Source organism: Perognathus longimembris, chromosome 9 (assembly GCF_023159225.1).
Source record: "Perognathus longimembris pacificus isolate PPM17 chromosome 9, ASM2315922v1, whole genome shotgun sequence".
Taxonomy (NCBI): Eukaryota; Metazoa; Chordata; class Mammalia; order Rodentia; family Heteromyidae; genus Perognathus; species Perognathus longimembris.
Window position 1 is genome coordinate 60351153 of NC_063169.1, and position 15590 is coordinate 60366742.

Genomic DNA, 15590 nt, shown 5'->3' on the forward strand with positions numbered 1-15590 from the left:
GCTAGTCATCCCCAGTTCCTTAATTTAAAAGAATTATTTGAGAAGCAGAGCACAAAAGAGAAACTTGGTAAGTATTTGTCTATTAAGAACTTGCCCATGCTAACTAAAATGACAAAGATCGATTTTAAAAATATTTTTCGCAGATGTAGCTTTAAAGGTCATACATGTTACTAGTAAATATAGGTTAAAAACAACATTAAGGTTAAATTGCATTAATGGCCAATTGCACCTCTTAAAATTGGATATCTTCATATTATCTCAGTGAAATGGAGACCCTACAAAATAGATTGACTAAGTGTTTTAAAATTGAATGCATGCACATACATGCCTGAACATGCCACAACTTCAGAGTTTCCTTTTAAATATATTATGCTAGATATTGTGCTATATTTTGAAAGAAATCTTCAACCATCATCCAGTCTTGTGATTTGCTAATTCCCATGTCTGGATATTTTTAACCTCGGCATTTAACTTGGCACAGGAAAAAGTTATCAATATCCTGGTTTTAATGAAACACATTTTTCCATTTTTCTGCTGAGATAATTATCAAGAGCAATGGTGCTGTTACTGCTTTGTAGTTTCACAACGATCTCTATCAAGAAAGAAATAAAGGCAGAGGAGAGACCAGTGATTTGATCTCTTAATGAGAGAAAAAAATCGGGCTAAAATGGTAAATGATTCATCCAGATGCTAGATACACTTTCAGTGATTTGTTAAAAGACGGGGTAATCGTCAATGTGTCTTCAAAATACAGTGCACAGAAGACACACGCAGTATACAGATTCATCTTATCTCTCAGCTCAGAACTGTATCTCATCAATCATGGCAACTAGAGGAAAAAGATTGTTTTTTGTTTATTGAACTGAATTTTACAACCAGAAAATTGGATGTAGATGAGCAACTTGATCTCAATACTTACTGTCTTTCTTTTTTAACCCTCAGTAGTTTTTATGATATGAGGGTATATTGGCCCCACAATTTGTATTCAAATACGGAACCATGTTGGATGGTGGTTTTGGCATCTTTCTGATCCACACAGCATGAATGAGGTGGAAGATGAATCTTACTCTATATTAAATTTTGCCTGTGGCCATGTCACACCACCTTAATATCAGTTGATTTCTGCAAAAATATCAAGTATAATGTAATGAATGGAAATAAAGGGCATAGCTCCCAGAAAGACTCTTCACTAAGCAAGTCTTCCACATATAAAGAAGGAAAAGAGAAGTGCTCAAGAAAACTCACTGCATTTTTCTCTTAAGGGGTTTACCACTCACCAATTCTTTACCATTAAAGATAAAGTTTTGTTGATTAAAAAATCCTGTTGTAGAGATTGTTGGCATAGGGGTGTGTGTGTGTGTGTGTGTGTGTGTGTGTGTGTGTGTGTGTGTAGGAGTATGAGAGTGGATGCAGAGAGAAAGAGAGATTTTATTGTTACTATGGTATCACTACAGAATAATATTGAGATTCCATGCATCATGAAATTGTCTTTTCCCAACAAACACCCAAAGCCACTGGGTATCAGAATATTGGATGTCCCCACATTTGTGCTATAGATCATAACTGCTTATCTCCCCGGGAGAAGTAGATGGTGGTATCCTTACCCTGACGTCACCATCAACTCATATCGCCTCTGTTCCAGATCAAAAGTGTTCAGGGGAATCCCTGGAGTGGGTTCTAATCAGATGCCAGAGGAAATGCTTGATATGAAAAGAAAACTCAGTAAGAAAGAGAAGATCCCACTGGCTCTCTGATATTCCTTCTGACGATTTGAAGCTTAGAAGACAAAGCTACTTCTCCTGCCGCCTCCACACATCTGGGAACTGCACAAGAAAACCCTCTTTTCTGAGGAGTATTCTATTCTAAATATGTATCACACAAGAGATATCCTGCTGAGAAAATGGCATAAGGGCCCTTGCCAGATATTCTTATAAGATCTTCATGATACAGACACACAGGAGATGCAGAAGCCCTCTGGGCCATGTATCTATTACACACAATGATGCTATTTCAATTTCTCTTGTCTCTCTACTACCACGTCAAGAAGCCTCATAGCTTAGGACCCTTTGTATTTTCTTGATTGGAATTACAGCATATGTTCAAGCTGTCTCCCTGAACTCCTGTCTGAGCTACTAAAAATAATATGACTCCTGAGATGAATAGTCAGTAATACTCAAAGCAGTGATATAGGAAGGGAGTAGAACATTTGCAGCTAAGATATCAAGGAGGAAAAGAGATGGAAATGATGGTAAGAACTGTAAGAAACCCCCTTTCTCATGCCCATTTTCTCCCAGGTTGTCTATCAAAATGGACCTGTATCAAAAGCAAAGACATTGAAGAGATTCTCAAAAAGTAGCCCTTGGACACTTTGAAATTAAGGTATTTGATCATATACAATGATGCCTAAATAAAAACAGCAGACCAGAGGAATTGCATTATAAAGGGTGCTCTGGAAATTCTCTCCACATCTTCTGAGAAGCAGGAGTTGTGTTGGTTCTTTTCAGCACATCAGCATGGAGGGTACTCCTTGGCTTTCCATGACACTGAAACAATTGAGAAGCTGTAGCTTCTACTTTATGTTCCCTGAGGAGTAGTAGTAGTAGTAGTGTGTGTGTGTGTGTGTGTATCTCAGTGGGTATCTATGTGATGATGCTAGGCTTGAACCCAGGGCCATGTACCTAGTAGACAAGTGCTGTACCACTGGATTATACTCAAGTGGGTAATGCTAAACTAAACTCTAAGTGAGGCTCACCAACTACCATTGATAAGGCATAACCCAAGTCAGTAAAAATACATGGGATTATTCTGGCAATTCTCCTAAGTGATTAGTGTCTTAAGCTGAATTGAGGAACTAATTCAAATGATACCTACCCAGATTAAAAGGGGAGTTTCATTATTTTATTATTTATTTTGCCCTACGTCTTATTTTATTTATTTTTTATTTATTGTGCTGGTACTGGGTCTTGAACTTAGACCCTTGAGCTTTTTGTTGGCTTTCTTACTTGAGCCATACCTCCACTTCTAACTTGGGACTTTATTTATTTTTTTGGCCAGTCCTGGGCCTTGGACTCAGGGCCTGAGCACTGTCCCTGGCTTCTTCCCGCTCAAGGCTAGCACTCTGCCACTTGAGCCACAGCGCCGCTTCTGGCCGTTTTCTGTATATGTGGTGCTAGGGAATCGAACCTAAGGCCTCGTGTATCCGAGGCAGGCACTCTTGCCACTAGGCCATATCCCCAGCCCGGGACTTTATTTTTTAATGAGAAAAAAAATAAACTCTTCTCTGACTCTATAAACCACTTGCAATCTGCACTTTGAAATGAACCAAAAATATATTCTGGATACTGTGGCAGCTGTTCCAGAATGTCCTTCAAGAATTTATTATTCATTTTAATTGCAATAAGACCTAAATTTGACACAATTACAGAAACTCCCCTTTGTCTTCTACTCCTAATGACACTTCAGGAATCACCTGTCCAACCTTATTATTGTTCTTTTGTGTAGGAGAGACACATTTTTCCCTAAATATTGAAGGTTCATTTTTAAATCAATGATCTGTTTCCTAAGGATGAGCAGATGGTTCATCTTTCAAAGCATTGAGTCAGAAATTTAGAGCTGATCAGAGAGCCATCAATCACTGGTAGAATTAGATCGCCTCACCTGAAAGAATCATTTCAGAAGCCTCGTTTCACCAGCACAATTATGAGCACACACAGATTAAGGAAGCACCGTGTCAGGAGGCAAACTTATGGGAAGTGACTGTTTTCAACACAGCCCAACATGATTTCCCAGATGCTGTAAAAGAGAAAGTAACTAACTCTTGCTCAATCTAGAAGAGCTGTCCCAAACAATGGCATTAAATTCTGTTCCATTTCACCACTTAAATGTAGCCTGGCTCTGCCAGGGAAGTGTGGGCCATGCAATAAGACTTGTTTTACTTCCCTTAATCTCCAGTCCTCACTAACTTTGGCATGAGACTCCACACAGGGTTTTATCTGCTTGTAGGAGACAGGACAAACTTAAAAGGTCAAAACTTTATCACTGTATATCCAGATGCTCTGGAAAGATAATGTAGATCCCTAGGGGAAGGGCAGAAGAGCCAAGACACAGCTTTCAATTCTTGGCAAACTCTATTTTCAGAGAAAGGAATCAGCTTTATCATCATCATCATCATCATCATCATCATCATCATCATCATCTACATGCATTCATACATATGTATATTTGTTTTTCCTAAGCTACAAAGCAAATCACCTTAAAGACAGAATCCATGGATCATTATGCATATGAGAAATTCAAAGGAGAAAATGTGAATTCCAGTCAACAATTGAAAAGACAGTTACTCAATTTTCTTTAGCAAACATCCTTTGGCTCCCAAGCTACAGGAAAACAGTGGGAAAGAAGGAATACAGAGACGACTAACTCTGTTCAATCACTATTAACCACAGTAGAGATATTTGGGGCCCTGTATACAATACTAAGACCCCCTGACAGGCCATGTAAGGATCTGTCTTCTTATCAGAACAGGAAGGTAACAGGTAGAGGCCATAACACACAGCCCTAGGTCTCACCTGATCCCTGCAGTGAGGGGACAGAAAGGAACAATGGTGAAGTTATTGGAAGATCTTTTGTTGAGTAATCATACGTGCTGATATTTCCTATTTCTATATAAATATAGTAGAGCAAGGCAAGTTCCCTTGCATGTCAAATAAAGCAATGGGAATTTATAATTGGATGCTACCATGGACACCCAGATTCTATGCAGGAAAATGTCAGTGGAAGGAATGAGAACATACTTTCCCTGCTGGAAGCACACATGGGCATCCCTGTGAGCTGTGACTATAGGTGTAAGCGAAAGCATTTTACCTTCTCTAAGGCAGATCTGCCAAGCCTCAGGTCTAGAAGCACATAGTTACTGCGGAATCTTACCTGCAGCAGAGGGCTACTCTGGAGAACTTAGCATTGTGCTTCCTGGGGAATAAAGGGAGAAGATAAGCCTTGGGTTTCTCTCTTAACCTCCTGTAAGTTCTTTGGTTCTGAGGATTGGATCCAGGATTTCATGCATGCTAGGTCAGACTTGTACCACTTGAGTTAAATTCTAGCTCTTCTGGTATGATATTTTGTTTTGTTTTCGAGGGAGGGTCTTATCTTTTACCTGACTGTCCTCAGACTTGTAATCTTACCTCTGCTTCCCAAGTACTGGGAATCACAATGTGTGCCGCCATATCTGGCTAATCTTCTGCAATTTCTGATTCATCAAGATTCCGAGGAATCCAGAGATGTCTGTGCCTGGAGGAGCACTCCCAAAGCTGAGCATCTTCTAAGACCAGGGCTTACAAAGCGGTCATCTCCCCAGAACACAGGCAAAACCACCTACAAATAAAGTGAGAGACATATCAGATTTATAAATCTAGTAGAAAAACAAAAGCTCCAATAACACAAAGCAAAATATGGTCATCATTGAAAAGGAAAAGAAGCATAGCTTGTTATTAAGGGGAAAATGGAAGGAAGATTTCTTGTAAGTCATTTGAAGAAGAGTTAATAAATAATCAGTAAGAATAATACAGAACATGAATCGAATAAAGGGATCATTTGGGAAGAGACAGGGAAGGGAAGAGGAAAAGAATACAGGGTGAATACTTTCACAATACATTTTGAAAGAGAATGAATCTCATCAAAATAAGATTGTTTACAACTAGGAAATTTGTACAAGAAAAAATATAGGAATAATCCCTGAGCCTTGGGAATAAATTCTTCCAATATTACCCAGACAAGAGCATCTTATCCATAAATGAACATGTTAAAATAAAACTCTCTTGTGCAACAAAATGATGATAATAAAAATACATAAATATAGCCAGGAGCAGGTGGCTCACAGCTGTAATTCTAGCCACTTAAGAGAAAGACATCTAAGCAGTTCAAAGCTAGCCCACACAAGAAAGTTCATAAGACTCTGATCTCCAATTAACTACCAAAAAGTCCTAAGTGGAACTGTAGCTACAGTAGTAGTAGGGTGCTAGACATGAGCAACAAAGTTCAGGGAAAGTACCCAGGCCCTGGATTCACTAGCCCCAGAACTTGCACAAAAACAAAGAAACAAATAATTACTCATACAGATACAAAATTAGGTCTTAAAGAAAATAATGGAATGTGAAATAGAGGACTGATATCCCAGCTTACCCTAAAGTGATTAACTGAATAAGGCTACTGGTGGGTGCTTTAGGTCCAGCTCTGTAGGGATATGCAGTGGAATGCAAGTGAAAACAGATGTTTCTTCTTACTTGGAGGAGAGTCTCAAGATGACTAAATTCATGTCAATGAAGCATCTGGAAATCTTCAGCAAAGAAAGGGATGAAAACTTGGTGCTTCCAGAGTATCTGCATTTTAAACATGTTTTACCAGTCTGTCTCAGAGATGGGAAAAGTAGCTTCTCTGATGTCACCCATTTTATATGAGCAAGTTTGCCTCCCATGACATGCCAAGCTACTCAGAAATTCAAATCACACTCTATAGAATGCATAAAACTTGCACGTTTTCTAAATGTAACCAGAGAGTATATTTTCGGTGTAGATAAAATTCATGAAAAGACACATCATGATAAGAGACATCAGATTTTCTTTTGGAGACACCACAAAAATTTAAATGGCTTTCTCCAGGAGTGAAGAGGGATGAAAGAGGCAATCACAAGCAAATGAAAGCACAGGGATATCAGAAAGATATGTGCTCAAATACACTGGGTAACAGAGAGGGAAAAGCAAGTAAACTCTCCCAGGTATTCAAAGAAGTAACCAAGGTGGTATTTGAACATGATTTTACAGAAAGGCCTTGATTTGGGTGCATTAAGAGGGCTCTTGGGGCAAGGACTCTGTCTTTTGTTTAAATTCCTATACCGATGACCCCTAAGTCATTTTTTCCCTAAGGATATTTGCATAGGGGTTAACTTAGTCATGATTTCCCCACCACTGTCTGTCTCTGTGGTAGCTTGCAATGATGCCCTAGGTAGTTCACTATCTAGAACTCAAAGTGCATGTGTTTACTTCCTTTTGCATAGTTTATTTCATTTCATAGTTTATCCACATCTCTAATTAGGAGTTGATTAATTTGACATAGCCATAAACCACAGAATGCTAATTACATGCACACCTCCCATGGGGCATTGTAAGTACATATTTACAGCAGGCTCTCTGTTTAATAGTTTAGCAGCTACTTCTAACTAGTCACAACAAATAAGTGGGATATTTCGTTTTCAGACTTGGAAGTTTACACCTAATTGGGCAGAAAGGGATGTTAATGGTGCCCGCAGGGACTGGCAGTTTCCCTGCCAGCTTCAGTCAAGGTGGGTAGTGAAAAGCCTCCTTTTCTACCAATGTGAGTTGCTTAAAAGTTCTTAGTTTGGTGTGGTAACTTGGCTTTTGTTGATTCTGCTAAGTAAATCTCAGCAAGTCAAGAAAGAGAAAGGGGAAATGCTTTGGGATAGGAAGGATTGTTTTCTAATGCAAGGTTCTCTCTTAAATAGCATTGAGACACATCTCAGGTTGTTCAAGAAGATTGCTGGTGTACTGTTAATCATATCTCAAAGTCTTTCAAAGGTCACGCTATGTAAATACATTTTACTGTCTTCAAACTAGCCAATCATGAGCAGATTGTGAAGCTGAGTTTATCCAATCTGAGCAGAGGGGCTAGGCTTGTTAGGGATAAAAAAGAAGCAGCCTGCCTGCTTGGTGTGTTTTGCCGGCTAGATTTTTGGCTGATATTCCACCCTTCTGCGGAAGTAACCTTTGCTTTATCAAGTTCCTTTCCAGATACCTCAACACCCCGAGCCAATTCTAACAGTCATAAATGACTCACTGACCTAGAGTTAGCTGGCTCATAAATACACTCTTTATGTGAAGACACTATATATCAACATCTTACAAAGTATCCAGTCATAGAATTCCTGGCTTGAAGATAACTCAATAAATGTGTGAGTGTATATATATGCCAGAACCAACCAAAATCCTAGGTCCCAAAGATAAAGGTGGGGAGATGGCCTAGAGGCACATCATAAATACATTGCCAAATGCGTGGAACATTGTAAGGAGGACAAAGATTGAGAAGGTATGGATGTTAGGTTATTTCCAATATCAGGGAAGGCCTGCCTCCTCAGTGAAGGAACCATGTAGGGAAGATCTGAAATGTAGAAATGCACCGGACAGCAAGAGCCGAGGTTGTGTGCTGTGGGTAGTGCAAAGACTGGGGAAAAGCAAGAAGACCACGAATGGAGCAGATTCAGGAAAGAGGAAGGCTGGAGCAGGGATGTCGGAGCCATGACAGGACTCTGAGCCAACAGATTTTGGTAAGGGCAGGAGACTTGTTCTAAATGAGATGAAAATACTTTGGAGGTTATAAGCAAGACAACTTTTGATCCAATCTGTGGTTTGAAAGGATCTCTGGCTAACGTAGAGAGGAAAAACCTTGAGTGAAAGCAGGAAGCTGTTGCTGCTCAGAGATTAAAGCGGTTCAAATCAGTAGCTGTGGTGACATGTAGGAGACAAAAAGTGTCCTGCACATGGATCTGTTTTAAAGTCATCAAAATGTGCTGTGTACTGATGGCTTATGCCTGTAATCCTAGCTTCTCAGGAGGGTGAGATCTGAGGATCATGGTTCAAAGCTATCCCAGGCAGAAGTCTCTGTAAGACTCTTTAACTAATCATCAGAAATCCAGAAGTGGAGTTATGGCTCTATCAGTAGAGTACGAGCCTTGAGCAAAAAAGCTCTGAGACAGCACCCCCGGCCCTGAGTTCAAGTCCTGGAGACAATAACACAAAATGTCTGAAGCCTAGCACACAGGTCAGGAACAGAGGTGAACATCTGAAAGGCTACAAAACACAACAGTATATCAACATGTAGAAGTGGATGACTTCACTCCTTGAGCAGTGGAGTAGGAAGAGAACTAAGTGCTTTGTTTTCATAGTCAACTAGCATGCTAATGAGGATGATGCTGAATCTCACAGGAAGTCTAAAGAAGAGCAACCAAAGAGGAAGGAAGAGAATCAGAAGGGGATGCTCCAATAAAAAGACAGAGAGATAACACCCATCAAGAAGTTTTCCTGGTGAGGCAAGTGTGGGGGTAATGTGTGGTAAGGTAGAACTTAGATTATCTGTATAACATATAGATATCTAGAGATATTTATATGTCATCTATACAATAGAGCACAGTAAAACAACTGCAAGACCTGGATAATTACAAATTTCTTTCCTTTTATTTTTTCCTTACTGGTCCTGGATCTTGATCTCAGCACGTAGGCATTGTCCTTGAGCTTCTTTTGCTCAAGACTAGCACTCTATTACTTGACTGAGAGCTCTACTTCCTGCTTTGGGGGGAGTTTATTGGAGATAAGGGTCTCATGGGCTTTCCTGCCTAGGCTAGCTTTGAACCATCATCCTTAGATTTTAGCTAAGATCCTTAGATTTTAGCATAGTGAGTAGCTAGAATTATAGGCATGATCCACTGTTGCTTGGTTCTTTTTCATTTTTTACTAATTAATTAATTTATTGTCAAAGTGACATAGAGAGGGCTTACAGTTACATATGTGAGTCAGTGAGTACATTTCAAACTTGTTACCTCCTCCATTTTGCTCCCAACTCCCTCCCCCACCAGTTGTACAGTTGGTTTACAGCATATTTTCTTGTAGGTATTGCTGTTGCATTGGTTCACCTTTTACCCTGTCTCTCCATTTTGATGTTCCCCAATACTCAGGGTACCAAAACCAGTTACAGTGACATCAGGGGTAAAAGCATGGGGAAGAAAGACAAAAGAAACAGGCATCATTTCACAGGGTAAGTTGAAAATAACAACCACAATGATAAACCACTTATTTCCATAACTTGGAGTATATTTCATTTAGCATCATCTTATGTGTTCATATGTACATAGCTATTAAGCTATTGTGATCTTCTGCTAGGAGCATCCTAGACATGCAGTAATTATTACCAATGAGGGGAACCATAGAGTCTAGATTTCACATCATATAATATGATTTTTTCCAAGTTTTTCCATTTCCTTATGAATGGTGCAATGCATTCTTTCTGATAGAAGCATAGAATTCCATGTATGTATATGTACCACATCCTCTTGACCCATTCATCTACTGAGGGGCATCTGAATTGGTTCCATATTTTAGCAATGGTAAAATGTGCTGTGATGAACATAGTTGTACTGGTAGCTGTAGTGTGATCCTTGCTGGCAATCTTTTAGGTGGATGCTCCAAACCAGGTTGCTGGGTCATATCCTTTGGGAACCTCCACACTGCTTTCCAGAGTGCTTGAACAAATTTACCCTCCCATCAACAGTATAATAGGGCTCCCTTTTAGCCACATCCCCACTAGCATCTGTTGTTAGTAGTTTTCTGGATAATGGATGTTCTTACTGGGATGAGTTGGAATCTCAATGTTGTTTTGATTTGCATTTCTTTTATGGCCAGTGATGTAGAGCACTTCTTCATGTGCCTCTTATCCATTCTCATTTCCACTTCAGAGAAGTCTCTGTAAGTCTTTAGTCCACTTGTTAAAGGGGGCAGTTGTTTCTTTGAGGACTTGTTTTGAGGGAACTTAATTTTTTTAGTTCTAAGTATATTTTATTTTTTAATTAAATTTTATTGACAAGGTGATGTACAGAGGGGGCACCATTACATAATAAGGTAGTGAGTAGATTTCTTGTCATACTTATTTACTCTCCCTCATTTTCTAAGTATATTTTAGGTATGAGGTCTATGTCTATTGTATGGCCAGTGAAGATCTTCTCCCAATATGAGGGCTTTCTATTTATCTTGCTAGCTAGGTCCTTTTCCATGCAGAAGCTCTGCAGTTTGATGCAATCCAATTTGTCCAAACTTTCTTTGATTTGTTGTGTTTCTGGGCCTTTATTAACAATGTTTCAACCTACGCCAAGGGACCAAGTGTTTCTCCTATTCCTCCCTGCAATGTTTTCAGGGTATCTGCTTTTACCTCATAACAAAGAGAAAAACAATAGAAACCATTTGATGACAGAGAAACATGTCCATTAGCAAAGAAAATCTTGATGATAGTGAACTAAATTTAAAAATGTCCACTGACAATATGACAGCTGATAAATAATACACACTAAACAGTGCAAGGATTGGATTATCCTTTTAATCTCATACTCACTTTTTTTTACTTATTTATTTGTAGAAATAACATTTACTTCAAGTATGCTTGAAGGCACTATTAGTGATAAAATTAATTCTATTATTAATTCTGATTGTTATTCTAGTATTTGGTCTAGTAACACTCCTAACCTCAAGTGTATTCCCATCTGGACAACACTTAGCACTGTCTTTCCCTCCTGTGTTATTGATAATTAGGCATAACTGAACCATCCACCTGAGTTCGTGTGGTGAGGATGTTGTTTTCAGGTTTCGCACTCACTCCTCCTGTGAACATCACATGTCTCTCCATTGGCTGTCTCCATGCTACCCATGCTGACCATGGGTTATTCGTCAGGTGTCTACCACAAAGTCTTTTCCCTCAAAGAAATTATCAGTCAAAACCAAAATCTTGAATGGTGGCTAAATTATTGCATAGTTTTTCTGAAACTACTGTGAAAGATGAATTATTTATAGGAGAGTACATTGCCATGAAAATTTAAAAATGTGTGCTATTATTATTTCCATAATTCTGGCAACAGGACACCTAAGCATATTAATTGGGGTAGTTCTGTCAAGTAACTTGTCATGCAGAAAAGGCAAAAAAAAAAAAAACCCAAAAAAACCCTGAGGATATTTGGGAAATTAAATCTAATAAGAAAGCAGCTCATTTAATTCATTTCACTGATGCTTACCTTATACAAGGCACTGTGAGGGGCTGTGTGAAATATGAAATTTAATGAGAAGTAGTTCCTGCCATTCAAGAAAGAGAAACCAAAACCAAAAAATCAAGTATATAATTATTTTCAGCCACTTCAATGCCGTGTGTGTGTGTGTGTGTGTGTGTGTGTGTATCAAATTATACTCCAAACACATCAAGTGTTTTTGCATTGTGTTCTGCATAGACATTCAACTCTCTAAGGCACCCATCCTTCAATTCCATCCCTTTGAAATACTTCTGATCCTTCAAGATTCGGCCTCCTAGGAACTTGTAGATTTCTGCAGTGAGAGTCTCTCCTTCCCTTTTCTTTTCTTTCTTTCTTTTTGTTATTGGTTGTGGCCCTTCCTTCCTTCCTTCCTTCCTTCCTTCCTTCCTTCCTTCCTTCCTTTCCTTCCTTCCTTTTCTTTCCTTTCCTTTATTTCTTTCTTGCCTTCATTTTTTTCCTACAAGAAACTCCTAGGTAAGGACATTTATTGTTACCATTAAGCACAGCTGATTTTGCAAAGCTTGCCCTCTTGAGGCCAAACAGTTCCAGCCCACAAATTGTTATACTGGAAATACATATGTATTAGTCTCCTGGCCCCTTGTTAACTACCGATTGATGAGGCCAGGCTGTGCAGCAACGCAATGAGGAAGAGCAGGGACCCTGGAATGAGATGGTCGAGTTGGTGTCTGGTATCTACCACCCCTGCTCTGTGTTATCGTGGGTCTTTTCATCCTCAAGCATAAAATACAGATCATTAAAGTGCCTATGTGGATGGGATGTTTAGACACTTGCATTAATACATGTATAGGACTTAAAAAACAGTATTTTCTACACTGCAGATGTTCAAATAAGATACCCAGATATTATATCCAGCAACTCCAAACTTATCTCCAATAAACTTTTATAGACATTATGAGACAAGTAGTTGCTATTCTTTTTTTTTTTATGATGGCTGTTATTTGTTTCCTTCTTTTTGTTTATTTATTTATTTATTTATTTGGCTGGTTGGTTCTTTTGCCCAGTCCTGGGCCTTGAACTCAGGGCCAGAGCACTATCCCTGGCTTCTTTTTGCTCAAGGCTAGCACTCTACCACTTGAGCCACAGCGCCACTTCTGGCCGTTTTCTATATACGTGGTGCTGAGGAATCGAACCCAAGGCTTCATGTGTATGAGGCAAACACTCTAGCCACTAGGCCACATTCCCAGCCCCAAAGTAGTTGCTATTCTTAAAGGGATAACATACTTCTTCAATTAACATTTTACAGTCTATTTGAAATGGCTGGGTGGTGGTGGTGGCTCATGCCAATAATCTGAGGTACAGTACTCAGGAGGCTGAGATTTGAGGATCATGATTCAAAGCCAGCCTAGGCAGAAAAGTTCATGAGATTCTTATCTCCGATTAGCTACCAAAAAAGCCAGAAGTAGAGCTGTGGCTCAAGTGATAGAGTGCTAGCCTTAAGCAATAAAATAGTAATAATAATGCTCAAGGACAGTGCACAGGCACTGAGTTCAAATAAACAAACACAAAAAGGTTAAATTTAATAGTTTAAAAACATGACTAAAATCCACATCAAACATGCTTTCAAGTCAAAGTCTCCATGAACGTCTCCATAAAAAAGAAGGGCTGAGAATATGGCCTAGTGGCAAGAGTGCTTGCCTCGTATACATGAAGCCCTGGGTTCGATTCCCCAGCACCACATATATAGAAAATGACCAGAAGTAGTGCTGTGGCTCAAGTGGAAGAGTGCTAGCCTTGAGCAAAAAAGAAGCCAGGGACAGTGCTCAGGGCTTGAGTTCAAGACCCAGGACAGGAAGAAGAAGAAGAAGAAGAAGAAGAAGAAGAAGAAAGAAGAAGAAGAAGAAGAAGAAGAAGAAGAAGAAGAAGAAGAAGAAGAAGAAGAAGGAGAAGAAGAAGAAGAAGAAGAAGAAGATGATTCCCAGAGAGCATGGAAACTTATGTGTGTGAATATTCCATATTCCCTCAAATTAAGTCTTGAATGATTCTGAGAGAAAAGAGGTAGGTGTTGAATATGCTTTCTCCTGTCTTTTCTATTTACCTTTGAACAATTGACAAAAATTGCCATGTGTAACTGAGATATCCTACTATAGATAAAAGCACATACATTGATTTTTTAAATAAAGATTTGAATGGACTCCAAGATGGACAGCCAATCTCATACAGCAATAAATTCCAAAATGCACTATTTTTAGATCAACTAAAACTATGCAAAAATATCTTGGCATATCCAAGAGCATGTAGTATACAATGTATTCTCCTAAACTGCAAAAAGAAATTACCATTGTATTAGCTATGAATATTAAATTATTCTACACATTGAGGAAGCAGAAAACAATAAAGTTGTCTAGCTTGGCTATAATTTAATTTATTTGCTTTTGTATTCTAAATTAATTGGTAAAGTGTGTGAAATAAACATGGAATTAAAACTAAAATGGTTTAAAATAAGATACATGACTTGTAAAAATATTACAAAATTCAATTGCCTATAATTACTTAAAATTATGTGAGTAATAGGATAACTTTTCCACTTTGTCTCTAATCATATTATATAACTATGGACACATATGCAAGGAAACGCAGTGCTGACTTAGCAATGAGAAAGACATGGAGGGAAGACTCCAACAAAGCTTCAGAGAGTCGAAAAGAGTAAGCAGTATTTACGCTGAGAGCTCACGGCTATTAGGGGTTGAAGAAAGAAAGGGAGATGAAAAGCAGGGCTTCAAGACTGTTGCTGGAACAGGGAGGAAGAGTAGGAATATATTTCAACATAATCAAGGCTCTTCGTGACAATCCCACAGCCAACATCATATTACACGGTGAAAAAAACCAAAACCCATTTCCTCTAAAATCACCAAAGACGCCCACTCTCTCTACAATTTTTCAATAGGCTACTGGAATTCCTAGCAGAGCAATAAGGCAAGAGAAAGACATAAAAAAGATGCAAATAGGGAAAGAAGTCAAACTATCCCAGTTTGCAGATGATGTGATCCTCTATCTGCAGGAACCAAGAGATTCTACTCAAAAGCTCCTAGAGCTGATAAATAACTATGACAAAGTAACAGGATACAAAAATCAACTCATAAAAGTCAATAGCTTTTCTGTATCCTCCCAACAGATAGGAAAGGAAAAGAGCAAATATAGAAGAGAAACAATGCCATTTTGCAATACCCTCAAAACAAAGTTCGTAGGAACCAACTTAAAAGTGAAGGACCTCCACAACAAAAGACTTTGAGGAAAGAAACTGAAGAAGATAGGAGGATGTGGAATGACCTCCTGTGTTCCTAGATTGGCAGAATTGATATCATGAAAATTCTTCAAATAGTAGAATCTCTTATTTTAAGGTTGCATATTTCATTGTGTGTGTACGCCTCAATTTCTTTATCCGTTTATCTGCCCAGGAACACTTGGGCAGGCTTTGTAACTTGCCAATGAACTTGAAGTGCAGGTATCTCCTGGCCAATTCTGGTTTTATCCCCCACCCCCACCCCCTACCACCCCAGAAGAGGGATTGGTGCTCAAAGCTCAAGCCACACCAGCAAAAACTAGACCAGTGGGATATCATCAAACAAAAAGACCTCAGAACAGCAAAGGAATCAATCCACACAATGAAATAAAAGCAGTCTACAGAATGGGATAAAATATTTGCGAGCTATAAAGCCCAAATACACACACACAATGGAATTACCAACAAGCAACCCCCCTCCCCAAATACCTACTGAGCAAG